Source organism: Bos javanicus, chromosome 15 (assembly GCF_032452875.1).
Source record: "Bos javanicus breed banteng chromosome 15, ARS-OSU_banteng_1.0, whole genome shotgun sequence".
NCBI lineage: Eukaryota > Metazoa > Chordata > Mammalia > Artiodactyla > Bovidae > Bos > Bos javanicus.
This window is the reverse complement of record NC_083882.1, coordinates 1,615,375-1,641,698: the sequence shown is the minus strand read 5'-3', so window position 1 is coordinate 1,641,698 and position 26,324 is coordinate 1,615,375. Positions and strand designations below refer to the sequence as shown.

The 26,324-nt window shown below is 39.2% G+C and overlaps 1 protein-coding gene across 1 annotated transcript in view; it reads right to left on the bottom strand.

Annotated features, from left to right (window-relative positions):
- Positions 1–25,937, bottom strand: part of KBTBD3 (kelch repeat and BTB domain containing 3) — a 49,025-nt gene extending 23,088 nt beyond the window's left edge. Inside the window, exon 1 of the mRNA XM_061440053.1 lies at positions 25,533–25,937. The gene's annotated coding sequence lies outside the window, so the exon portion shown is untranslated. The remainder of the gene's footprint in view (positions 1–25,532) is intronic.
- Between the last annotated feature and the right edge of the window lie 387 nt (positions 25,938–26,324).

The following is a 26,324-nucleotide window of genomic DNA, read 5'->3' as shown; positions in this document are numbered from 1 at the left end:
AAAATGAAATATAAAATTTGAACAGCCATGTTACTATTAAACAAATTAAGTTTTCCAGAAGTTTAAAGAATGGATACTAAATCTATACAATTTCTTCCACAATATAAAAGAGAGAATACTTCTTAATTAATTTTATAAAGTCAGTTTTACTGTAGCATCCCAAAGAAACTACAAAAAAGAAGCCCGAACTATAAATACCTTCACAAATATGATGTAAAAATTACTTTTAAAATTATTTTTAAAAGTTCAGCAATAAACAAAAGAAATTTTGTATTACAACCATGTAGGTTAATCCAGGGATGTAAGAATACTTCAATATTCAAGTATCAATAGATGTAATCCACCTTTGAAGGATTCTATGAAAGAAAATCAACACAGTAAAAGCATTAAAAATCTAGTATCTATTAATGAGAAAAACTCTGCAGCCAGTAAGAAATAGAGAACTTCCTCAAATTGATAAAGAACATCTACAATAAAATTTATCGATAACATTATACACTAAAGGGTAAGAGAGCTGGACAGGAGGTCAAACCAGTCAATCCTAAATGAAATCAACGCTGAACAACCCTGGAACAATGGATGCTGAAGCTCCAGTACTTTGGCCACTTGAGGTGAAGAGCAGACTCACTGGAAAGGACTCTGATTCCAGGAAAGATTGAGGGCAGGAAGAGAAGGGAGTGACAGAGGATGAGACAGCTGGGTGGCACCATTGACTCAATGGACATGAGTTTGAGCAAAATCTGGGAGATAGTGAAGGACAGGGAAGCCTGGCATACTACAGTCCATGAGGTCACAAAGACTCAGACATGACTTAGCAACTGAACAACAACAAGGAACTGTATGTTCTGTTCTAAGATGAGAAAAAACGACAAGGATAACCACTCTTACCACTGCCTTTCATTATAATATTGGAAGTTCTAGCCAGCACACCAAAGGAAGAAAATACCATACAAACGATACATATTTGAAAGGAAGAAATAAACTATTTATAGACCTTAAACTTGTCTGTGAAAAAGTATTTGATAAAATATATGTATATATATATATATGTAAATACAAATACATATTTGTATATGTAAATACACACGTATGTATTTATATAGGCTTCCCAGGTGGCACTAGTGGTAAAGAACCTGCCTGCCAATGCAGGAGACATAAGAGACATGGGTTCAATCCCTAAGTTGAGAAGATCCCCTGGAGTAGGAAATGGCAACCCACAGCAGTATTCTTGCCTGGGAAATCCTATGGAGAGAGGAGCCTGGTGGGCTACAGTTCATGGGGCTGCAAAGAGGCAAACGTGACTGAGCACATGCACATCAACACACACACACACACACACACACAAATAAATTCAACAATGCCACAGGATATAATAACACATGAAAACAGTTATTCTATAAAATAGCCATGAATACATGGAAACCAAAACTATTTACAATATCAAAGAAGGGAGAAAGGGAAAGAGAAATTTACAGGAATAAAACTAACAAAATATGTACAAGGATTCATACACTGAAAACTACAACATGCTAATCAAAGAAATCAACGAAACCTAAATACATGTTAAGATATGCCACATTCATGAGTTAGAAAAATCACCATAGTAAGTATGTCAGTTCTCCCCATACTGACTATACTGGTTTAATACAATTCCTATCAAAATCCCAGAAAGGTTTTTCTAAAATATAGATAATAAATTTATTTCAAAACATATATGGGATGATAAGGAAAGCTGAATAGCTAACACAAATTGAAAAATAACGTGAGAAGTATCAGTCTACCTGATTTTAAGACTTATATACCTACAGTAATCCAGACTGGACATGGAACAACAGACTGGTTCCAAATAGGAAAAGGAATACGTCAAGGCTGTATATTGTCACCCTGCTTATTTAACTTATATGCAGAGTACATCATGAGAAACGCTGGACTGGAAGAAGCACAAGCTGAAATCAAGATTGCCGGGAGAAATATCAATAACCTCAGATATGCAGATGACACCACCCTTATGGCAGAAAGTGAAGAGGAACTAAAAAGCCTCTTGATGAAAGTGAAAGTGGAGAGTGAAAAACCTGGCTTAAAGCTCAACATTCAGAAAACGAAGATCATGGCATCCGGTCCCATCACTTCATGGCAAATAGATGGGGAAACAGTGGAAACAGTGTCAGACTTTATTTTTTGGGGCTCCAAAATCACTGCAGATGGTGACTGCAGCCATGAAAATAAAAGACGCTTACTCCTTGGAAGGAAAGTTATGACCAACCTAGACAGCATATTCAAAAGCAGAGACATTACTTTGCCAACAAAGGTCCAGCTAGTCAAGGCTATGGTTTTTCCTGTGGTCATGTATAGATGTGAGAGTTGGACTGTGAAGAAAGCTGAGTGCTGAAGAATTGATGCTTTTGAACTGTGGTGTTGGAGAAGACTCTTGAGAGTCCCTTGGACTGCAAGGAGATACAACCAGCCCATTCTGAAGAAGATCAGCCCTGGGATTTCTTTGGAGGGAATGATGCTAAAGCTGAAACTCCAGTACTTTGGCCACCTCATGCGAAGAGTTGACTCATTGGAAAAGACTCTGATGCTGATAAGGATTGGGGGCAGGAGGAGAAGGGGATGACAGAGGATGAGATGGCTGGATGGCATCATTGACTTGATGGAAGTGAGTCTGGGTGAACTCTGGGAGTTGGTGATGGACAGAGAGGCCTGGCATGCTGCGATTCATGGGGTCGCAAAGAGTCGGACATGACTGAGGGACTGAACTGACTGAACTGAACTGAATCCAGACTGTATGATCCTGCCGCTGCTGCTGCTAAGTCACTTCAGTCGTGTCTGACTCTGTGCGACCCCATAAACGGCAGCCCACCAGGCTCCCCGTCCCTAGGATTCTCCAGGCAAGAACACTGGAGTGGGTTGCCATTTCCTTCTCCAATGCATGAAAGTGAAAAGTGAAAGTGAAGTCACTCAGTCGTGTCCGACTCTTAGCGACTCCATGGACTGCACCCTACCAGGCTCCTCCGTCCATGCGATTTTCCAGGCAAGAGTACTGAGGTGGGCTGCCATTGCCTTCTCCAACCTGTATGATACTGGTGAAGACTAAATACACAGATCAGTGGAACAGAATATATAACTAACAAACAGTCCCACTCAAGTAAAGTCAACTGATTTTTGACCAAAGTTCAAAAGTAATTCATAGTACTGAAGCAAATGATATTAAAACAAATGGATATCCACAAGCAAAAAAAAAAGTGAACCTTGATCTAACCATCACCGTTTATACAAAAATTAACTCAAAATGCATCATAAATTTAAAGGAAAAAATTTAAACTATAAAACTTTTAGAAGAAAGAAATTATAGGAGAAAATCTTTGTGACTAGGGGTTAGTCAATATGAGTTCTCAGATACGACAGAAAAAGTATAATCCATAGAATAGAGGAAAAAATTGATAGGTTGAATTTTACCAAATCTAAAATCTTTTCCTTTGTAAAAGACCATGTAAACAAGCTATGGCCTGTAAGAAAATACTTGCAAATGAAATCTGATAAAAGATTCACATAAAGAACTCTCGAAATTCAATGGGTTGAAAAAAACCCAAACAATCCAACTATAAAATAGCCAAAGGGCATGAAAAAATATTTGGCCAATGAAAACATACAGATGGAAAATAAGCACATTAAGTGGTGTTCATATCATTAGTGATTAAAGGCGTAATTCATTCTATTAAACTTCACACATATTGCAGTTTTGATAATTTGTGGCAACCTTGTGCTGTCAGATGATGGTTAGCATTTTTTAGAACTGATACTTTAAATTAAGGTATGTACAGTGTTTTTAAACATAGTGGTATTGATATTAATACTTAAACATAACTTTTATAAGCATTGGGAAAAACAACTACATATAACTTGCTTTATTGCAATATTTGCTTTATTGCAGAGGTCTGGAAACAACCTGTCTATACCTCCAAGATATTCCACTATGAAAAAATGTAAAGTTAAGACCACAGTGGAAATATTATTACCTATTAGAATTGCTAATATATTATTAAAAACAGTGGTAACACCAAAAGCTTGAGAGGATTCAGAGACACTAGACCATTCATACATTGCTAATGGAAATTATTTGCTAGTTTCTTAAAAAGTGGTTTAGCTTGTATTTTCAAGACTATGATGCAAGATCCCCAACAATGCCTTGCTGGCTTTGACGCCTGCTTTGCTGCTGTTGCTGGTCCAGGTAGGGAAGCTAATTCCTAGCTTTATTGGTGAATGCAACCCCAGCCCCACTTCCCTGGAAACCTGCCCAGAGCATCCAGGAAACAGAGCAGCTCAGCAACACTTGAAGAGCACCAAGCCAGTGATTCTGTCTGACCAAGGAACTTAGTGAGCAGTTCTGACTGATTAAGATCCTTAGTCAGCAAGTCATACCAGCTGCGAATGCTGTTACATGGCCCCCAGGTTGGAAAGCAAATTCAAAGCCTGGTCTGAATATAGCCTCCATGCCTGCCCAATCAGAAAAACTAAACAGAAAACTCAGGAAGCTGTGTAGCCCCATCTACCACCCTGCTTACAACAGCAATGGAGCAGAAAGCTGAGCCAACATGGCACCATCAAAGGAAAGTAATAAAGTTCCAAGCTGACTCTAAAGAAACAGAGATTTCTGAACTGTGTACAAAGATTTCAGAATAATCCCCTCAAAGAAGTTTAGTGAGCTTCTTTACAGACATTAAACAAAATTAGGAAAACAGCGCATGACCAAAGCAAGAAGTTAAACCAAGAAATAAGCCATTAAAAAAAAAATTCTAGAGTTGAAGAACACGATGACTGATCTGAAGAATTCAATGGACAGCTTTAACATCAGACTTGGTCAAGCAGAAAAAAAGAATCAATGAATAGAACACAGGGCATTTAAAATCATTTAGTTGGAGGAGCAAAAAAGTGCAAAAGAGTAAAATTGTCTATGAGAACCACAGGATATCATCAAATGAATAACAACTGCATTATGAGAATCCCAGAAGAAAAAAGAACAGAAAATATTTTTAAAGCAATAATGGCTGTACAAACCTGGGGAGAGATATGGATATCAAAAGCCATGAGGCCCAAAGGACGCCAAATAGACTACTCCAAAACAGCTATAGAGACACACTGTAATTAAACTGTCAAAAGTCAGACAAGAAAGAATTTTAAAAGGAGCAGAGGAGCAATACATCATATACAAGGGACCACTCCCAATAGACTGTGGTCAGATTTCTCAACAGAAACTTTGTAGTCCTGGAGAGAATGGGGTGATATATTCAAAATACTGAAAGAAAACAAAACACTGTCTCAGGAATACTACACCCAACAAAATCATCTTTCAGAAATTAATGAAAGATAAAGACTTTTCTGAAAACACAAAAACTGAGTGAGTTCATTTCCACTAGATTTGCCTTAAAAGAAATAATAAAGGGAGTTCTTTAAAAGATGATAAAAACACATAAATGTAAGTATAAAGCTAACTGGGTAAATATACAAAGTCAGATTCTCTAATATTATAATGGTGATACATAATTCAAAATTTTAAAATAAATATTAATAGATAACCATAACTAAACTAATGTATTAGATGCACAATATAAAATACATATAAACTAAAACATCAATAATTTAAAATGGAAAAGGAGAAGTAAAAATATAAAATTTATATATGCAATTGAAACTGTGTCAGATTAAAACAATAAGTTAAAGACATAAATTTTATGTAAGTCTCATGGTAACCAAAAACAAAAAACCTATAGTAGTTACACTAATGATTATGATAAGAGTCAAAGACTGTGAAGTGAAAGTTGCTCAATCGTGTCCAACTCTTTGCGACCCCATGGACTATACAGTCCATGGAATTCTCCAGGCCAAAATACTGGAGTGTATAGCCATTTCCTTCTCCAGGGGATCTTCCCAACCCCGGGATTAAACCCAGGTCTCCTGCATTGCAGGCAGAATCATTACCAACTGAGCTATCTCGGAAGCCAGTCAAAGAATATTACTACAAAAAGTCAAGTCACAAAGAAGAGAGATAAAAAAGAAACTCAACACTATTAACAAAATGGCAACAGAAGTCTTTACATATGTAGAAAATTCCATAGACTCCACCAAGAAATGTAAGCATTAATAAATTAAGCAAAATTACTGGATATAATATCAACATACAAAAATTGTTGTTGTGTCTGACTCTTTGCACCTCATGGACTGCAGCATGCCAGGCTTCCCTGTCCTTCACTACTTCTTTGCTCAAACTCAAAGACCACTGATTCATTGATGCCATCCAATCATCTCTTTCTCTGTCACCCCATTCTCATCCTGCCCTCAATCTCTGTCAGCATCAAGGTCTTTTCCAATGAGTCAGTTTTTCCCATCTGGTGGCCAAAGTATTGGAACTTCAGTTTCAGCATCAGTCGTTCCAGTGAATATTCAGGGTTGATTTCCTTTAGGATTAACTGGTTTGACTCCTTGCTGTCCAAGGGATTCTTGAGAGTCTTCTCCAACACCACAGTTTGAAACCATCAATTCTTCAGCAATTAGCCTTCTTTGTGGTCTAAATCTCACAGCCGTACACAACTACTGGAAGGAAAAACCATAGCCTTGACAATATGAACCTTTGTTGGCAAAGTGATGTCTCTGCTTTTTAATACACTGACAAGGTTTATGATAGCTTTTCTTCCAAGGAGCAAGTGTCTTTTCATTTCATGGCTGCAGTTAACATCTGCAGTGATTTTGGAGCCCAAGCAAATAAAATCTGCACTGTTTCTACTTTTTACCAATCTACTTGCTATGAAGTGATGGGACCAGATGCCAGCACTAGTTTTTTGCTTTTTCACTTTCTTTCACTTTCATCAAGAGCCTCTTTAGTTCCTCTTCATTTTCTGCCAATAGGCTGGTATCATCTGCATATCTGAGGTTGTTGATATTTCTCCTGGCAATCTTGATTCCAGCTTGTAATTCATCCAGCCCAGCATTTCACATGATGCACTCTGCATATAATTAAATAAGCAAGGTGGTCTGGTTTCCCCATCTCTTTAGGAATTTCCCACAGTCTGTTGTGATATACACACTCAAAGGCTTTAGCGTAGTCAAAGAAGCAGAAGTAGATGCTTTTCTAGAATCCCCTTGTTTTTTGTGATCCATATCGATGTTAGCAATTTGGTCTCTGGTTCCTCTGCCTTTTCTAAATCCAGCTTGTTCATCTGGAAGTTCTCAGTTCACATACTGTTGAAGCCAAGCTTGAAGGACTTTGAGCGTTACTTTGCTAGCATGTGAAATGAGCCCAACTGTACGGTAGTTAGAACACTCTTAGGTACGGCCCTTCTTTAGGACTGGAATGAAAACTGACCCTTTCCAGTCCTGTGGGCAGTGTTGAGTTCTAAATTTGCTGACATATCAAGTGCAGCACTTTCACAGCATCAACTTTTAGGGTTTGAAACAGCTCAGCTGGAATTCCAATACCTTCCCCAGATTTTTTCATAGTAATGCCTCCTAAAGCCCACTTGACTTCACATTTGAGAATGTCTGGTTCTAGGTGAATGACCACACCATTGGGGTTATCCAGCTCATTAAGATCTTTTTTGTACAGTTTTGGTCACTGTCTCCTGTACAATGTTATAAACCTCCATCCATAGTTCTTCAGGTATTCTATCAGATCTAATCCCTCGAATCTATTTATCACTTCCACTGTAAAATCTTAAGGGTTTGATTTAGGTCATTCCTGAATGGGCTAATGGTTTTCCCTACTTTCTTCAATTTAAGTCTGAATTTTGGAATAAGGAATTCATGATACGAGCAACAGTCAGCTCCAGGTCTTATATATGCTAAGAATGAAATTAACTATGAAGTAAATAAAACATTCTCACTTATGGCAGCATCAACAATATAATACTTCAGTTCAGTTCAGTTCAGTCGCTCAGTCGTGTCCAACTCTTTGCGACCCCGTGAATTGCAGCAAGCCAGGCCTCCCTGTCCATCACCAACTCCCAGAGTTCACTCAAACTTATGTCCATCAGGTTGGTGATGCCATCCAGCCATCTCATTCTCTGTCGTCCCCTTCTCCTGCCCCCAATCCCTCCCAGCATCAGAGTCTTTTCCAAGAGTCAACTCTTCACATGAGGTGGTCTAAGTATTGGAGTTTCAGCTTTAGTATCATTTCAGCTTTAGTATCATTCTTTCCAAAGAACACCCAGGGCTGATCTCCTGGGTATTCTTTAGAATGGACTGGTTGGATCTCCTTGCAGTCCAAGGACTCTCAAGAGTCTTCTCCAACACCACAGTTCAAAAGCATCAATTCTTCAGCGCTTAGCTTTCTTCACAGTCCAACTCTCACATCCATACATGACCACAGGAAAAACCATAGCCTTGACTAGATGAACCTTTGTTGGCAAAGTAATATCTCTGCTTTTTAATATGCTATCTAGGTTGGTCATAACTTTCCTTCCAAGGAGTAAGCGTCTTTTATTTTCATGGCTGCAGTCACCATCTGCAGTGATTTTGGAGCCCAAAAAAATAAAGTCTGACATTGTTTCCACTGTTTCCCCATCTATTTGCCATGAAGTGATGGGACCAGATACCATGATCTTCATTTTCTGAATGTTGAGCTTTAAGCCAACTTTTTCACTCTCCTCTTTCACTTTCATCAAGAGGCTTTTTAGGAGTACATTAACCATGTAGGTGAAAAACTTAACACACCAAAAAGTACAGGATACTAATGAAAAAAAATGAAGAAGACATAAATAAATGTAAAGATATTAAATGTTCTTGGATTTGAAGAATTAACATTATTAAAATGTCCGTACAACACAAAGCCATCTATAGAGTCAATACAATCCCTATCATGATTTCCTAGGCATTTCTCTCTTTCTCACACACACACACAAATAACAGAAAAAAAAAAAAATCTTGCAATTTATATGGAACTATCATAGACACTAAATAGGCAAAACAACGCTGAGAAAGAACAAAGCTAGACACATCATGTCTTGATCTTAAACTATATTACAAAGCTACAGTAATCAAAACAGTATGCACTAGGACAAAACCAGATACATAGACTAATGGGAAACACATATAAGTTCAACTAATGTTTGACAAGAAGGCCACAAACTCAGTGGTAAAAAGACAAATTTCTTCAAAAATTGAGCTGAGGAAAATGGATATTCACATGCCAAAGAATGAAACTACATCCCTATTTCACAATATCCACAAAAATTAACTCAAAATTAAAGAGTTAAATGTAAAATCTGTTACCATAAAACTCCCAGGAGAAAAATGAAGAATAAGCTCCTTGACCGCAGTAATAGCAATGATGTGGGGGGGGGGGGGGTATGACACCTAAAGCGCAGACACAAAAAAATAAACAAGTGGGACTATAGCAAGCCACGAGGTTTCTGTACAGTAAATGAAACAATCTACAAAACGAAAAGGCAATCTATAAAATGCAACAAAATATTCTCAAACCACACATCTGATAAAACGTCAACATCCAAACTGTATAACAAACTCAAAACAACTCAATAGCAAAAAAATCCAAATAACACAATTAAAAATGGGCAAAGAACTCAAATAGCCTTCTCTTTCCAGAAAAGATATTCAAATGGCCAACAGGAACATGAAAAGGTACTCAACAACACTAATCAAAACCCTAATAGATCACCTCACACTTGTTGGCATGGCTACTGTCAAAAACAGAAGCAATAACAAGTGGTGTTGTGGATGTGGATAAAAGGAAAGAAATCTTTGTATACATCTGTTGTGAATGTAAACAGGTATAGTCAAATAGAAAATAGTCTGCACATTTCTTGAAAAAGATAGAAGTACCACTTCATGCTTCAGTGGTGTCTAAGTCTTTGCGACCCATGGACTGTAGTGCACTAGGCTTCTCCGTCCATGGGATTTTCCAGGCAAAGATACTGGAGTGGGTTGCCATTTCCTCCTCCAGGGAGAAGTACCACATGATTCAGCAATTCAACTTCTGGGTATATACTCAAAATACATCAAATCACCATCCTGAATAGCTGTCTGTACCCCCACTTCACTGTAGCATTGTTCACAATAGCCAAGACATGGATACACTGTAAAGGCTCATGGGTAAATGAAAGGATAAAGAAAAAATGATATATATATATACACACACACAGAGACACACACATACAGAGGAAAAATATTCAGCCATAAAAAAGAAGGAATATTGCTAGTTGTGACAACATGGATTGACCTTAAGGTCATTATGCTAGATCAAATGGAGAAAGACAAATGTTGTACGATGTCACTTACATGTGGGATCTAAAAACCTAAAGTCATAGAAAAAGAACAAATTAATCTTAGCCAAAGGTGGGTGGGTGTGTGTGTGTAGGGGAGAACTGGGTAAAGGTAGCAAGAATATACAAATTTCCAGTTATAAGATAAATAAGTTCTGGAAATGTAACATTCAGCATGATGACAATAGTTAACAATACTATGTGGAATATCTCAAAGTTACCAGAAGAGTTAGAGCTTACAAGTTCACATCAGAAGAAAAAAACTAACTTCAGAAGATAGATGCTAACTTATTGTGGTAATTATTTAGCAATACAGGTATGCGCGTGTTCATCTGCTCAGTTGTGTCCAACACTCTGTGACCCTTTGGGCTTAGCCTGCCAGATTCCTCTGTCCATGGTATTTCTCAGGCAAGAATACTGGGGAGGGTTGCCATTTCCTCTTCCAGGGGATCTTCCCAACCCAGGGATCAAACCCATGTTTCCTGCATCTCTTGCATTGCAGGAATCATGATGTACACCAAAACTCAATGTTATATATAATTATATCTCAATAAAACTAAGAGGCAGGAAACTAAACACATATTATACAACCCAATAATCACAGACCTGAGCATTTATCCTAGGAGAAATAAAAATTTATGTGGGCATAAAATCCTGTATATAACTTTTCATAGCAGCTTTATTTATATAATCAAAAACTGGTAACAACCAAAATGTTGCTAAACAAACAGATGAGTATACAAACTGGTACATCCACACCACGAAGTATAACTCACCTTTAAAAAGGAACAAATTACTATACACACAATTTAGATGAATTACAAGAGCATTATCATGAATGAAAATTCAGTCTCTAAAGGTCACGTATTTTATAATTCCACTACTAAAATATCCTTTAAATGATAAAATTATAGGCATGACAAACAGACTAGAGGTTTCCAGGGATTGAAAGCTCTGTTGTGGGGGGTTGGAGGAAGTGGATATACACAAAGGAGACTTGATTGTGACAGTAGCCACAGGAATCTAACACAGGTGATAAAATGACATGAAATTATACACACACTGTATCAATGTCAAATTCCTGGTTTTGAATTTGAACAATAATTATGTAAGTAAGTAAGATATAAAACTGGAGAAACTGCGTGAAGGATACATGTGATCTCTCTGTACTAGTTTTGTAACTTCCTGTGTATCCGTAGGTACTCTTTTAAAAATGAAGAGAAAAAGACAATGACATATAAATTCAAATCAGAAACTATTTTGACCTTACAGTTTTGTTCTTGTTCAAAACACTCAGAATATTCAAAGAAAATTTCCTTTTATTTTTGGTGTAACTGGTTCCTCAGTTTTTAAAAATAAGTTGAATGTAAAACAACAAGAAGATATCCAAATCTGAGACTTTCAAAAGGATAAAATCTCTATTTCTTCATTGTGGCACAGACCTTGAGAACATCAATTTTAAAACTCAACCATAAATTTTTTTTTTATATTAAGTTCACTGATGTTAAAAATATGAATGTAATTTGGATTGTTAGATTAAATCAATTACTGAGTCTCATTTTTTCTTGAAGAATTAAACTCAATGATATAAGTATAAAGAAGTTCTTTGGGGGACTTTCAAAATGGCAGAGGAGTAAGACTATACCATAAAGTAAGACTATACCATAAAGGAAGGTGGGAGATCACCATCCCCCACAAATACATCATAAATGCATCTGCATGTGGAACAACTCATTCAGAACACCTTCTGGATGCTGGCAGAAGATGCCAGACTTCCAAAAAGGCAAGCTAATCTCCACAGAATGAAGTAGGGCAAAAGATACAAGAACAATGAAAGACAAAGGACTTGGGATGGGGATCTGAACTTTAGGAAGGGAGCTGTGAAGGAGAAAAAGTCTGCACACTCAGAAACCCCCTAATGGGTGATGACAGGAGCATCTTCAGAACCTCAAAGGGGAACGCAGCAACATTAGGAAAGCAAAATGAAAATAATTCTCCACAGAGATAACTGCTGACCAGCACTTCCCAGTTGAGATGCTGTTTGCATGCCCACTACAGTGATTTGGGGCTGGGTGCTGAGGCTCAGGCTTCAGGCACTGGACCCCAGGGAGAAAACTGGGGTTGACAGAAATGATGCTAATCTGAGGGAACTAGTACAATACAGCTGAGAGAGTCCAAGGTAAAGCATGGGTCTTCCAGAGAGTCAAGGGATCACTGCTGCAGGGAAACTAATTCCACACATGCACAGACTACACAGGACTCTACCTTTGTGAAAGCCATAGATGGGAGAAGCCACAGATGTGGACTGCCACCCCAGAGGCAGGTACACTGGCCACCACTGCTAAAGCTGGCAAAAGTGCCAGATGTGGCACTAGCCATGACTGAAGTTTATGATCCCAGAGTGGGGAATGCAGGCTGACTGGCCATCTCTAAAGCCAAGGTGAGGGCCAGAGGTTGTTGACAAAATGCCACTGTGGTCCCAACACCAGAGGCAGCAGCTTTCACCAAGCAGTGAGCAGGCACAGGTCACTGCCCACACCTTCTGGGGAAACTTTGCAGCTTGGCTCTGCTGAGGGACACATGAACCAAGGCCAACTCCCCTAAGGGAGCACATGATGGCCTGACTATAGCAACTTCCTGCAGGCCTCCATCTCAGTGGGCACTTCCACATGTCCCAGTTGTGTCTCCCATATCACTCCCTCTCCCAAGTCAAACTGAGCAAGCAAGCCCTGATCAGCTGCTACTCTCGTTCATTCTTGTCTGGGTGGGGAACAGACATTGGAGGGTGGCCTACAAGCAGAAGCAGGGCCAAAACCAAAGCTGAGCACCAGGGGTTGCAGGATGGAAGAAGAAGGGAATGTGCTCCTCTAGCCACAGGTGCAGCAGATTAAATCCCCAGAAAGAGCCTAAGGCTGTGGACTTTGGGGGCAATTGTGGACTTTGGGTGCAAGAACAAGCTGGAGTAAGACCAGATCTGAGTCTGAGCTGACCATACAGCACCCACAACAGGTCCAGAGACCTTCCCAGAAATGTTGGAGGACTTCCTGAGTAAACAGAATGCCTAGTACGCATTCATGGCATCTGGTCCCATCACTTCATGGCAAATAGATGGGGAAACAGTGGAAACGGTGTCAGACTTTATGTTTCTGGGCTCCAAAATCACTGCAGATGGTGACTGCAGCCATGAAATTAAAAGACGCTTACTCCTTGGAAGGAAAGTTATGACCAACATAGATAGCATATTCAAAAGCAGAGACATTACTTTGCCAACGAAGGTTCGTCTAGTCAAGGCTATGGTTTTTCCTGTAGTCATGTATGGACGTGAGAGTTGGACTGTGAAGAAGGCTGAGCACCGAAGAATTGATGTTTTTGAACTGTGGTGTTGGAGAAGACTCTTGAGAGTCCCTTGGACTGCAAGGAGATCCAACCAGTCCATTCTGAAGGAGATTAGCCCTGGGATTTCTTTGGAAGGAATGATGCTAAAGCTGAAACTCCGGTACTTTGGCCACCTCATGCGAAGAGTTGACTCAATGGAAAAGACTCTGATGCTGGGAGGAATTGGGGGCAGGAGGAGAAGGGGACGACAGAGGATGAGATGGCTGGATGGCATCACCGACTCGATGGACATAAGTTTGAGTGAACTCTGGGAGTTGGTGATGGACAAGGAGGCCTGGCGTGCTGCAATTCATGGGGTCACAAAGAGTCAGACACAACTGAGCGACTGATCTGATCTGATCTGATAGTCATCAAGAGTATGGTACCAGCACAACAACAGAAATACAAACCAATAGGACAAGAAAGAAAGCGCAGAGATAAACCCACATACCTATGGGCACCTTATTTTTGACAAAGGAGACTATACAATGGAGAAAAGACAACCTCTTCAATAAGCAGTGCTGGGAAAAGTGGACAGCCACATGTAAAAGAATGAAAACAACACTTTCTACCACCATACACAAAAATAAACTTGAAATGGATTAAAGACTCAAATGTTAGGCTAGCAACTTATAAAGCTCTTAGAGGAAAACATAGGTAGAACAGTCTTTGACATAAGATCCTCCTTGACCCACCTCTTAAAGTAAGGGAAACAAAAACAAAAATAAATAGGACCGCATGAATGCTTGGTGGCGTCAGTGTCGCTGATTCTTTGTGACCCTATGGGCTGTAGCCCACTAGAATATTCTGTCCATGGGATTCTCCAGGCAAGAATGCTGGAGTGGGTTGCCATTTCTTCCTCAAATTGATCTTCCTGACCCAGAGATCGAACTCATGACTCTTGCCACCTCCTGCAGAGTCTTTTTTTTTTTTTAATATAAATGTATTCATTTTAACTGGAGGCTAATTACTTTACAGTATTGTAGTGGTTTTGCCGTATATCGACATGAGTCAGCCATGGGTGTACATGTGTTCCCGATCCTGAACCCCCCTCCCACCTCCCTCCCCATCCTATCCCTGCGGGTCATCCTAACACTGAGCCACCAGAGAAGCCCCAAATGGGACCTAATTAAACTATAAAGCTTTTGCAAGGCAAGGAAACAATATACAAGAGTAAAAGACAACACTCAGAATGGGAGAAAATATTTGCAAATGTAGCAACTGACAAAGGATTATTCTCCAAAATGTATAAGCAGTTCATAAATCTCAATATCAGAAAAACAAATAGCCCAATCAAAAAATGAGCAGAAGACCTAAACAGACATTTCTCCAAAGACATACAGATGGCCAATAAACACATGAAAAGATGTTCAACAATGCTCATTATCAGAGAAACGCAAATCAAAACTACAATGAGGTATCACCTTACACAGGTGACAATGGCCATCATCAAAAAACCTACAAACGATAAATGCTGGAGTGGAAGCTGAGAAAGGGAACCCTCCTGCACTGTTGATGGGATGTAAAGTGGTATAGCCACTATGGAGAGCAGTATGGAAATTTCTTCAAAAACTAGCAATACAAAAACCATATGACCCAGCAATCTCAATACTGAGCATATACCCTTATGGCTTTTAAAAAACCACAATTCAAAAAGACACACGCACCCTAATGTTCACTACAGCACTTGTTTACAATGGCCAAGACAAGGAAATCAATCTAGATGTCCATCAACAAATGAATGGATAAACTGTAGTACATATATACTATGGAATGAGTGAGTGAGTGAAAGTTGCTCAGTCGGGTCCGACTCTTTGTGACCCCATGGACTATACAGTCCATGGAATTCTCCAGGCCAGAACACTGGAGTGGGTAGCCGTTCCCTTCTCCAGGGGATTTTCCCAACCCAGGGATCGAACCCAGGTCTCCTGCATTGCAGGCTGAATCATTACCAGCTGAGCCACCAGGGAAGCCCAAACTCAGCCATAAAAAGAAAGGAATTTGAGTTAGTAGTAAGTAGTGAGGTGGATAAAGGCATGTTACACAGAGTGATGTAAGTCATAGAAAAACAAAAATTGTACATTAAAATATACATATAAAAAAAAATACATATGGAGTCTAGGAAATAGTACTGATGAACCTATTTACGGAGAATAAATGCCAACCCCGACATTGAGAATGGTCTGTGGACACAGTGGGGGAAGGAAAATGTAGGACAAATTGAGAAAGTAGCATTGACATATATACACTATCATGAGTGAAACAGGTAATTAGCAGGAAACTGCTGTAAAACACAGGGAGCCCAGCCTGGTGCTCTGTGACAACCAGAGGGGTGGAATATGGGGGTGTAGGGGGTGTGAAGGAGGCTTATGAGGGAGGGGATATATATCTAATTATGATGTATCATGTTGATGTATGGCAGAGACCACCACAACATTGTAAAGCAATTATCCTCCAATTATAAAACAGCATTCTTATTTCTACTGATACAAAGATAGTCACTAAATGCAAACTTTACTATAAATTTTCAAGTATTCTCAAATATATTAGGATCATACACAGCTAGTCACTTTTATAAAAGATAAAAGCCCACCATCCATGTACTCTACACAGGATAAATCCAAGAAGCTGAAACTTTCTATTCTTAAGTTTGGTTTGTGTAAGTCTCTAATAATACAAGGCTCCCCTGGTAGCTCAGGGGGTAAAAGAAAGTAAAAGTTGCTCAGTCGTATCTGACTCTGCAACCTCATGGACTATACAGTCCATGGAATTCTCCAGGCCAGCATACTGGAGTGGGTTGCCATGCCCTCCTCCAGGGCATCTTCCCAACCCAGGTCTCCCACAATGCAGGCGGATTCTTTAACCAACTGAGCCACCAGGGAAGCCTGAATCCACCTGCAATGCGGGAGACCTGGGTTCAGTCCCTGGGTTGGGAGGATCCCCTGGAGAAGGGAACAGTTACCCCTCAAGTATTCTGGCCTGGAGAATTCCATGGACAGAGGAGAATGGTGGGCTACAGTCCATGGGATCACAAAGAGTCGGACACGACTGAGTGACTTTTACTTTCACTCCTAATATTAAGTGTATTTTGCAAATGGCAAACAACCTGGGATTGAGAGGTGAAGGAATAGGGTCCCAGATGATCCATCACTGACTAGTGACCCCTACTGATGCTCTTTAAGGCTCTGGCTTCCTTAACTGCAAAGTGGACACATTAAATTACATTGTACTGCAGTGCTGCTTAAATGACATTAATATTAATGTTGTCAAGTGGTATATAAATATTAATGGTCAAAATCAATAATAATGTATACTTAGCAATAAACATTATTAAATGTTAAACAATTCTTAAATCTGGATAAAAGATTTGTAGGCAATTCTTTTTTTCCAAAATATTCTATAAGTTCAATATCATATTTCACTAATTTTAAGACACAATTTTTCATACTTAATGCATCTGAAATTGATAGAAATGTATCTAATAACCACTTTAAACAGCAGTCATAAGATACGTGTTATTACATGTGTTATGTGCATCAAAATGTGAAAGATGTGTATCAGTCTTGGAAGAAAACCCTGAAGATAAAAATGGACACTGACTTTGTTTAAAAAATCATACATCACTAATGCTCCTGATAACAGAGAACAATGTATATAGAAAAACATGGACATTGCAACTTTAAGTTGAAGGTGAACAGAAGAGTTAGGCTCTGAATGTGAGTATCTCAGCAAATTAATTTTGCTTACTTCTTAAAATGTGTGTACAAGGTTGATACGATTATTTTTAAAAGGGCTTGCCATGAGAATGAAAAGTTCCAAGTCATAAAAAGCTGTGTCACAGTTAAATGGCATTTTTCTCTTCACCTTCCTGCTGAAATCACTGAATCAATTTTCAAAATTTCACTTGTTTTTTTTTCCTTTAATGTCTTCCATTATAATTTGATTTAAAAAAATTTAGTCACTAAAAGTACAGGCACCAAGCCTAATAACCAAGCTTTTGATATTAAGTAACAACAAAGGAACATATGCAAATTGATAGGAGAATATTAAACTAAAGCTGTGTTATGACTGATGCAGGCTCTGATTTCTTTAAGTCTCCCATTGATAGAAGTTTAGTCACTGACATTTCTAGCTATTCTATTTCAATATTTATTACAGAGTGCTAACTACATGCCAGGTAGTGAATTACACACTACAGATAGCAAGGAGCATAAAGGCAGACATGATCACTGCTTTCCTGATGTTTAGTATATAGAAAAGAAGACTGACAAATTATAAATTATAATACATTCTGTGAAGAAACAACTGGAAAAAGAAAATAAAAATGAACAGTGGATGGTATTCAACTGCAGATAATGCAATGGTAACAGCGAAAACTTACATAACCTTACTCTGTGCCAGACTCTGTAACTACATCTTTACCTACTCTTTAATCTCCAAAACAACTACTATAAAATAGATACTACTATTATCTCTATTTAATAGACCCAGGGAATATGAGACTTAATATACCTGAAATTGATATATATCTTATAATCACTTCTGGGCAGAAGTCATGATATATTTGTCATTACCTATGTATGTGAAATAAAATGTGAAAAATGGTTTAACAGTGTCTTGAAACAAAATCTTGAAAATAATAATGGATAGCAAGTAAGCAGTGAGATAGGCTATAAACCCAGAAAGTTTGGCTCCAGAGAACATGCTTTCAATCCACTATAATTTCAGGGAGAGCCTTCCTGAACTGGTTTCAGAAGTTAACACCTGAAAGATGAGAAGGTAAGGGGTGGTGAGAGAAATTATGTATTAAGCCCTAAAGTTGGAAAGGGTCATTCAGTTTTAGAATATGACATAAGGCCAGCATTGTTGGAGTGTAGTTAATGACAGCAAGAATGTTGGAGAGACAGGCCTACAGAAGGCTGGTGCTACCTCGTGCAGGATCTTGTAAGACGCAAGGAACTGGAATTTTATTCTAAGCGCAGCTGGATTTCAGTTATGTCACTCAGTTGTGTCTGACTCATTGCAACTGCATGGACTGCAGCACGCCAGACCTCCCTGTCCATCACCAACTCCCGGACCTTACTCAAACCCATGTCCATTGAGTTGGTGATGCCATCCAACCATCTCATCCTCTGTTGTCCCCTTATTCTCCTGCTTTCAATATTTCCCAGCATCAGGTTCTTTTCAAATGAGTCAGCTCTTCGCATCAGAAGGCCAAAGTACGGGAGTTTCAGCTTCAAAATCAGTCCTTCCAATGAACACTCAGGACTGATCTCCTTTAGGATAGACTGGTTGGACTCCTTGAAGTCCAAGGGACTCTCAAGAGTCTTCTACAAACCACAGTTCAAAAGCATCAATTCTTCGGCCCTCAGCTTTCTTTATAGTTCAACTCTCACATCCATACATCACTACTGGAAAAACCATAGCCTTGACTAGACAAACCTTTGATGGCAAAGTAATGTCTCTGCTTTTGAATATGCTATCTAGGCTGGTCAGAGCTTTTCTTCCAAGGAGCAAGCATCTTTTCATTTCATGGCTGCAGTCACCATCTGCAGTGGTTTTTGGAGCCCAAAAAAATAAAGTCTGCCACTGTTTCCCCATCTATTTTCCATGAACTGTTGGGACGTGATGCCATGATCTTAGTTTTCTGAATGTTGAGCTTTAAGCCAACTTTTTCACTCTCCTCTTTCACTTTCATCAAGAGGCTCTTTAGCTCTTCTTTGCTTTCTGCCATAAGGGTGGTGTCATTTGTAAACCTGAGATTATTGAGGTTATTGAGATTTCTCTCGGCAATCTTGATTCCAGCTTGTGCTTCATCCAGCCTAGCGTTTCTCATGATGTACTCTGCATCAAGTTAAATAAGCAGGATGACAATATACAGCCCTGATGTACTCCTTTCCCTATTTGGAATCAGTTTGTTGTTCTATGTCCAGTTCTAACTGTTGCTTCCTGACCTGCATATAGGTTTCTCAAGAGGCAGGTCAGGTGCTCTGGTATTCCCATCTCTTGAAGAATTTTTCAGTTTGTTGTGATCCACAGTGAACAGCTTTGGCATAGTCAATAAAGCAGAAATAGATGCTTTTCTGGAACTCTCTTGCTTTTTCAATGATCCAGCGGATGTTGGCAATTTGATTTCTGGTTCCTCTGTCTTTTCTAAATACAGCTTGAACATCTGGAAGTTCACGGTTTACGTATTGTTGAAGCCTGGCTTGGAGAATTTTGAGCATTACTTTACTAGCATGTGAGATGAGTGCAATTGTGTGGTAGTCTGAGCATTCTTTGGCATTGCCTTTCTTTGGGATTGGAATGAAAACTGACCTTTTCCAGTCCTGTGGCCACTGCTGAGTTTTCCAAATTTGCTGGCATATTGAGTGCAGCACTTTCACAGCATCATCTTTCAGGATTTGAAATAGCTCAAATGGAATTCCATCACCTCCACTAGCTTTGTTCATAGTGATGCTTCCTAAGGCCCACTTGACTTCATATTCCAGGATGTCTGGCTCTAGGTGAGTGATCACACCATTGTGATTATCTGGGTTGTGAAGATCATTTTTGTATAGTTCTTCTGTGTATTCTTGCCACCTCTTCTTAATATCTTCTGCTTCTGTTAGGTCCATACCATTACTGTCCTTTATTGAGCCCATCTTTGCATGAAATGTTCCTTTGGTATCTCTAATTTTCTTGAAGAGATCTCTAGTCTTTCCCCTTCTATTGTTTTCCTCTATTTCTTTGCACTGATCACCGAGGAAGGCTTTCTTATCTCTCCTTGCTATTCTTTGGAACTCTGTATTCAAATGGGTATATCTTTCCTTTTCTCCTCTGCTTTTCGCTTCCCTTCTTTTCACAGCTATTTGTAAGACCTCCTCAGACAGCCATTTTGCTTTTTTGCATTTATTTTTCTTAGGGATGGTCTTGATCCCTCTCTCCTGTGCAGTGTCATGAACGTCCATCCATAGTTCATCAGGTACTCTGTCTGTCATATCTAGTCCCTTAAATATACTTATCACTGCCACTGTATAGTTGTAAGGGATTTAATTTAGGTCATACCTGAATGGTCTAGTGGTTTTCCCTACTTTCTTCAATTTAAGTCTGAATTTGGCAATAAGGTGTTCATGATCTGAGCCACAGTCAGCTCCCGGTCTTGTTTTTGCTGACTGTATAGAGCTTCTCCATCTTTGGCTGCAAAGAATATAATTAATCTGATTTTGGTGTTGGCCATCTGCTGATGTCCATGTTAGGGTCTTCTCTTGTGCTGTTGGAAGAAGGTGTTTGCTATGACCAGTGCATTCTCTTGTCAAAACTCTATTAGCCTTGGTCCTGCTTCATTCCATATTCCAAGGCCAAATTTGCCTGTTACTTCAGGTGTTTCTTGACTTCCTACTGGATTTATGGAAAACTGAATTAGATAGGGACATAATCTGATTTATTTTTTTTAAATAATCCATCTGGCTGATGTGTAAAGAATGAATTGAAAGAAGTTAAGATAAATAGAGTCTAAATTTTCATTTATTCAACAAATATTAGAATATTTATGAAGTAACTATTATTGTAGTAAGCACTATTCCAGAGATTGGACACAGAGTCAAAAACATTAGAGACAAGGTCGTCCACTGTGGAGTGCACTTCTGAGTGGTGAACACACATACAAACTCATACATTCACAATTTCTCCCACTCTACTGGACATTTTCTATCAGTATACAAGTTTTACTGTCTCCCATCTTTAAACAAACATCAAACAAAAATCTATCATTTGACCTTGCACTCTCTGCTAGCTATCATCCTATTCTTTTATTCCCAGAAAAAATTCTTTAAAGAATTGTCTGCAGTAACTTTGCAACCAGTTATTATCTCAATCCACTACAATCAGGTTCTTCTCTTTCACTCTATTAACATTGTTCCTTTTATTGAACCAAAAATTTTTTTAAATTTGTATGGAAAACAAAAGACCCAAAAGAGCCAAAACAATCTTAAGAAAGAAGAATGGAGCTGGAGGAATCATGCTCCCTGACTTCAGTCTATACAAAGCTAGAATAATCAAAACAGTATTGTACTGGTACAAACACACACACAGATCAATGCAAAAGGTCAGAAAGCCCAGAAATAAACCCACACACTTATAGTCAATCAATTACAACACAACAGAGAAGATGGTCTCTTCAATAAGAGCTGCTGAGAATAGTGGACAGCTACAGGTAAAAGAATAAAATTAGAATATTCTTTAACACATATACAGATTAAAAAAAAAAAAAAAACCTCAAAATGGATTAAAGATCTAAATGCAAAACCCAATATTATAAAACTCCTAGAGGAAAACAAACTCTTTGACATAAATCCCAGCAACATTTTTGTATCTCTCCCCTAGAATTGGAAACAAAAGCAAATATAAACAAATAGGATCTAATTAAACTTAAAATCTATTGCACAGAAAAAGAAATAATAAACAAAACAAAAAGACAACCTTCAGAATGGGAGAAAATATTTGCAAACAGTACAATCAACAAAGTCTTAATTTCTAAAATATACAAACAGCTTATACAACACAATATCAAAATCAACAACCTAATCATAAAATAGACAGAAGACCTAAACAGACATTTCTCCAAAGAAGACACACAGATGGCCAACAGGCACATAATAAGATGCTCAACATCATTTATTATAAGGAAAATGCAAATTAAAACTACAATGAGGTACCACCTTACATGAGTCAGGATGGCCATCATCAAAAAAACCTACAAATAAATGCTACAGAGCATGTGGAGAAAAGGGAACTCTCCTACACTACTGGTAGCAATATAAACTGGTTCAGCCACTACGGAGAACAGTATGAAGGCTTCTTAAAAACAAAACGAAATTACCACATGATCAAGCAATCCCACATATATTCAAGAAAGAAAAGAAGTCTAATTAGAAAAGATACATGCACCCTATGTTCACAGCAGCACTATTAACAATAGCCAAGACAAGGAAGCAACCTAAATGTCCATCAGCATATGAACGGATAAAGAAGATGTGATAGATATATAAATGCAATAGTACTCAGCCATTTAAAAGAATGAAATAATACCATTTGCAGCAACATGGATGGACCTAGAGATTATCACACTAAGTGAAATAAATCAGAAACAGAAAGATAAATATCATATGATATCACTTATTATGTGGAATCTAAAAAATGATACAATTAAACTGACTTTAAAAACAGAAATAAGCTCACAGACATAGAAAAATAATTGATGGTTACCAAAAGGGAAATAGGGGAAGAGATAAACTGAGACCTGGGAATTAAAGGATACACACTACATATATAAAATAAACAAGGACCTACTGTATAGCATAGGGCACTATATTCAAAGTCTCATTTATATATATATATATACATATATATATATATATATAATGTAATCATTTGGCTGTATACTCAAAACATTGTAAGCCACCTATACTTCAATAAAATAAATAAATAATACAAATAAAAATGAATATAAACTGTTCATGTCAATGTCACCACACTTTCAACTTGCAGTCAAATGCTAACTTCTCTCCCCTCATCTTATAACCTCTCAGAGGTGTTCACACTGTTAACTAGTTCCCCCTTCTTTTCTGTGCCACAACACTTTTCAGGTTTCCTCTCTCCTTAGCTTAAATAAAGAGGCCTACAGCACTGTGCTTAAGAGCACAGCCTTATAAACTTAGCTCTGAAGACTGGTTCAGGAGTGCTTGTCATGGAGGACAGACACAGGAAGAGAATGTTTCCCTTTCCTGAACAAGATAGAAAACTAATCAGTATTTCAGGTTAGAAATGACGATGGTTTAGACTAGAGACTAGAAATAGATTTTAGCTCTATTTTAGAAATAGAACCAATAGAACTTTGGGACAGATCAGATACAGGAATTAAAGGAATAGGGGAAATCAAGATTTTGCAATAGAATAAAAAACTAATGAACACTACCTAAAAAAAAAAAAAAAATCACCAAATTTTAGAGATGGATTTCACTTGATACTTTTCTACTAAAACTGATACTTGGGAGAGGTTATGTTATTTACCCAAAGTCACAAAGATAACTGGTGATAGAACTGAAAATAGAACACAAGTCTCTCATAATCCTAAGAAGCCACAGATCAGGATCTGGCAAGACGAATGCTCTCAGAAGCTTTAGTCCTTTTTTTTTCCCTAACCAATGCAGTAAAAAATACTGCAATACATTTTTGGGTTTATTGCATATAATTAGGCAAGCTATTAACTTCACACTTTATATGTCTTTAAGAAAAAAGTAAAAAAAGTAAAGGTAGAATATAAATATCAGTATTGGCTTATGAAGAGTAAAATCTATTAAAAGTTCATCAAAAACATTTGCTGAAGTAAACTATTTGTAAAGGACAAGATACACAGGAAATCCCCCTTGAGCAGTTCACATTCTAATTTGCAAGATAACACACATATAAATAATTCAGGCCAACAGAAGAGATGTCATAAAATAGTACTAGAATAATTGTCAAACGAATTGTATAGATTATATGTTTGTGTGTGTGTGTGTATATATATATATATATATATATTTTTTTTTTTTTTTAGTGCGCTGTGGTAGTCCTTTAGATTTGAGCTAAGCCTTCAAGGACAAGTAAGAATTTTAAAAGTAGATGGGGTGCCTAGGAAGTGACACTCTCAACTCCGTACCCTGTCCAAATAAATGTTCAATGAATCCTCAAAAAAAAAAATAATAATAAAAAATAAAAGTAGATGGGGAAGGGGATTACATTAAACAAACCTATAAAGAGTGTCGACTAAGGTAAGGCTCAGGGCTGGGGGTTAGGGAATGGGAAGAGTGAGCTTTCTATACATGTTCTATGGAGACATTCTCTTTGGTATGACATTTGAGACCTGAATGACAAAGAAAAACAAGGAATGTGATGATGGAAGTTGCGGAGAATATTCTGAGAGAACAAGTACAAATAATCACTACATTACCTGCCAACATTAGGCTCTATAGAGTGAATACACAAAGCTTAGTTGAATAGTAAAAGGGTAGACCATAAATTTCTAAATCTGAGTTTAAGTAATCCCATAAATTCTTTCTCATCTCAGTTTCTGCATCAGTAAAAATTACTGCATAGAACACGTGAGATAATGAACATATAAGTGGTTTAGAAACATAAATATACCAAAATTGTAAAAGTTCAAATAAACAAGAATGGAAAAGTTTTAATATGATGCTTAGCTACACAACGTTAAAAATAGAGAAATTAGTAACAATCATTCCTGGTATGGGTATCAGCACTTCATACTTTACATATCTTTACATTTTCTCTTTCTGTAGTTTTTTGTACATGGTTCATCTTCTTTGCCAGACTGTAAGCAGATAAAGTACCTGACACGTTTTTAGTATTAGCCACACTGATATGTGAAGCGAGTTATTAATTTTAAAGCCCTTTGAGGATTTGTGTTTGCTTGTGTTCAAGATCCCATTTAGTTGAAATGACTGGAGAGGGGCTGATATCACGAAAAGTTAACAGAAATAAATATAAATGAAAATAGAATAGAACCCATTTTAAAAAAGACGGAAGTAAGCCGCAGGTAACTGTTAAGTACTACTGCTGGCCTTTAGTTAATATTCTCTGGCAGCCAAAGGAAGAAGGGAATTGGCTGAATCACACAGCGTGGCATTTAATCTATCTCAAAGATGGGCATTTATATTCATCTACAGATCTCAACTGTTCCCTGGCCCCAAAGCCGCAAGATCTTTGATCACAAACATCTGAGCAAAGGCGCAGAGCAACTATGAAGGGCTTCTGAAACTATTTAACTTGGTTCCGTTGCTTTCAGAGCCAGGACCCGTAATAAGAACGGAACCACCGGCGCCTCAACAACAGAATCCTCACTTTTCTCCCCAGGGCTCCGGCCCGGGCTTGGCAAACACAGAAACAGCCCCTGGATCCCTTGACGGCCTCTGCACGGCTCCGTGGCTCGCCCGAAGTCTCGGCTTAAGGCGGGGGCCGTGCCGCTCCAGGAGGAGTGAGGCGGGGCTGGGGGCCGGGGCGGGCATAGGGCCGGAAGGGCCTCGGGGCGCTCAGGCCTCCGGGGTCGGGTGTTGGGGGAGGCAACCCGGGGCCCTGGAAACAACTCCCGAAGCGCCCCGCGGCGCCCTGTGTCACGGAAGCCCCCTCGCCCCGGCTCAAGACGAGCGGCATGGGCGACCGAGGCCAGAGAGCCCTCGGCTTTGCGGACGACGAGGCCGGCCCTGGCCCGGGAACGAGGAGGGCCCCCGACGCTCCCCCGGTGCCCCGCGATCACCCACCTGCACCGCGGTCTCCGAAGTCTCCAGCCCGGCCTCTCCGCTCCCGAGGCCTGGCTGCGATTGGCTCCCGCCACTGTCGCGCTGCCTCTTCTTCAAGTCTGAGCGCCCGCCGGTATGCGCCGCGCCTCCGTCCCGCCCCTCGCGCCCCGGAGGCCCCGCCCCGCGCGCGGTCACGCGCTGCCGCAGAACGCAGAGGACGCAGAGCGCAGAGCAGGGTCCCGGCTTCCGAGGAGGCGGCGGCCGCGCGGGTGACGCGCAGCGAGGGCCGCAGGTGAGCCACCTCCCGCGGACGCGCGCGGCGCCCCGCCCACGCACGCGACGCCCCGCCCCCGCGCGGGAGGACGCCCGCGGCGCCCCGCCTACGCACGCGGCGCCC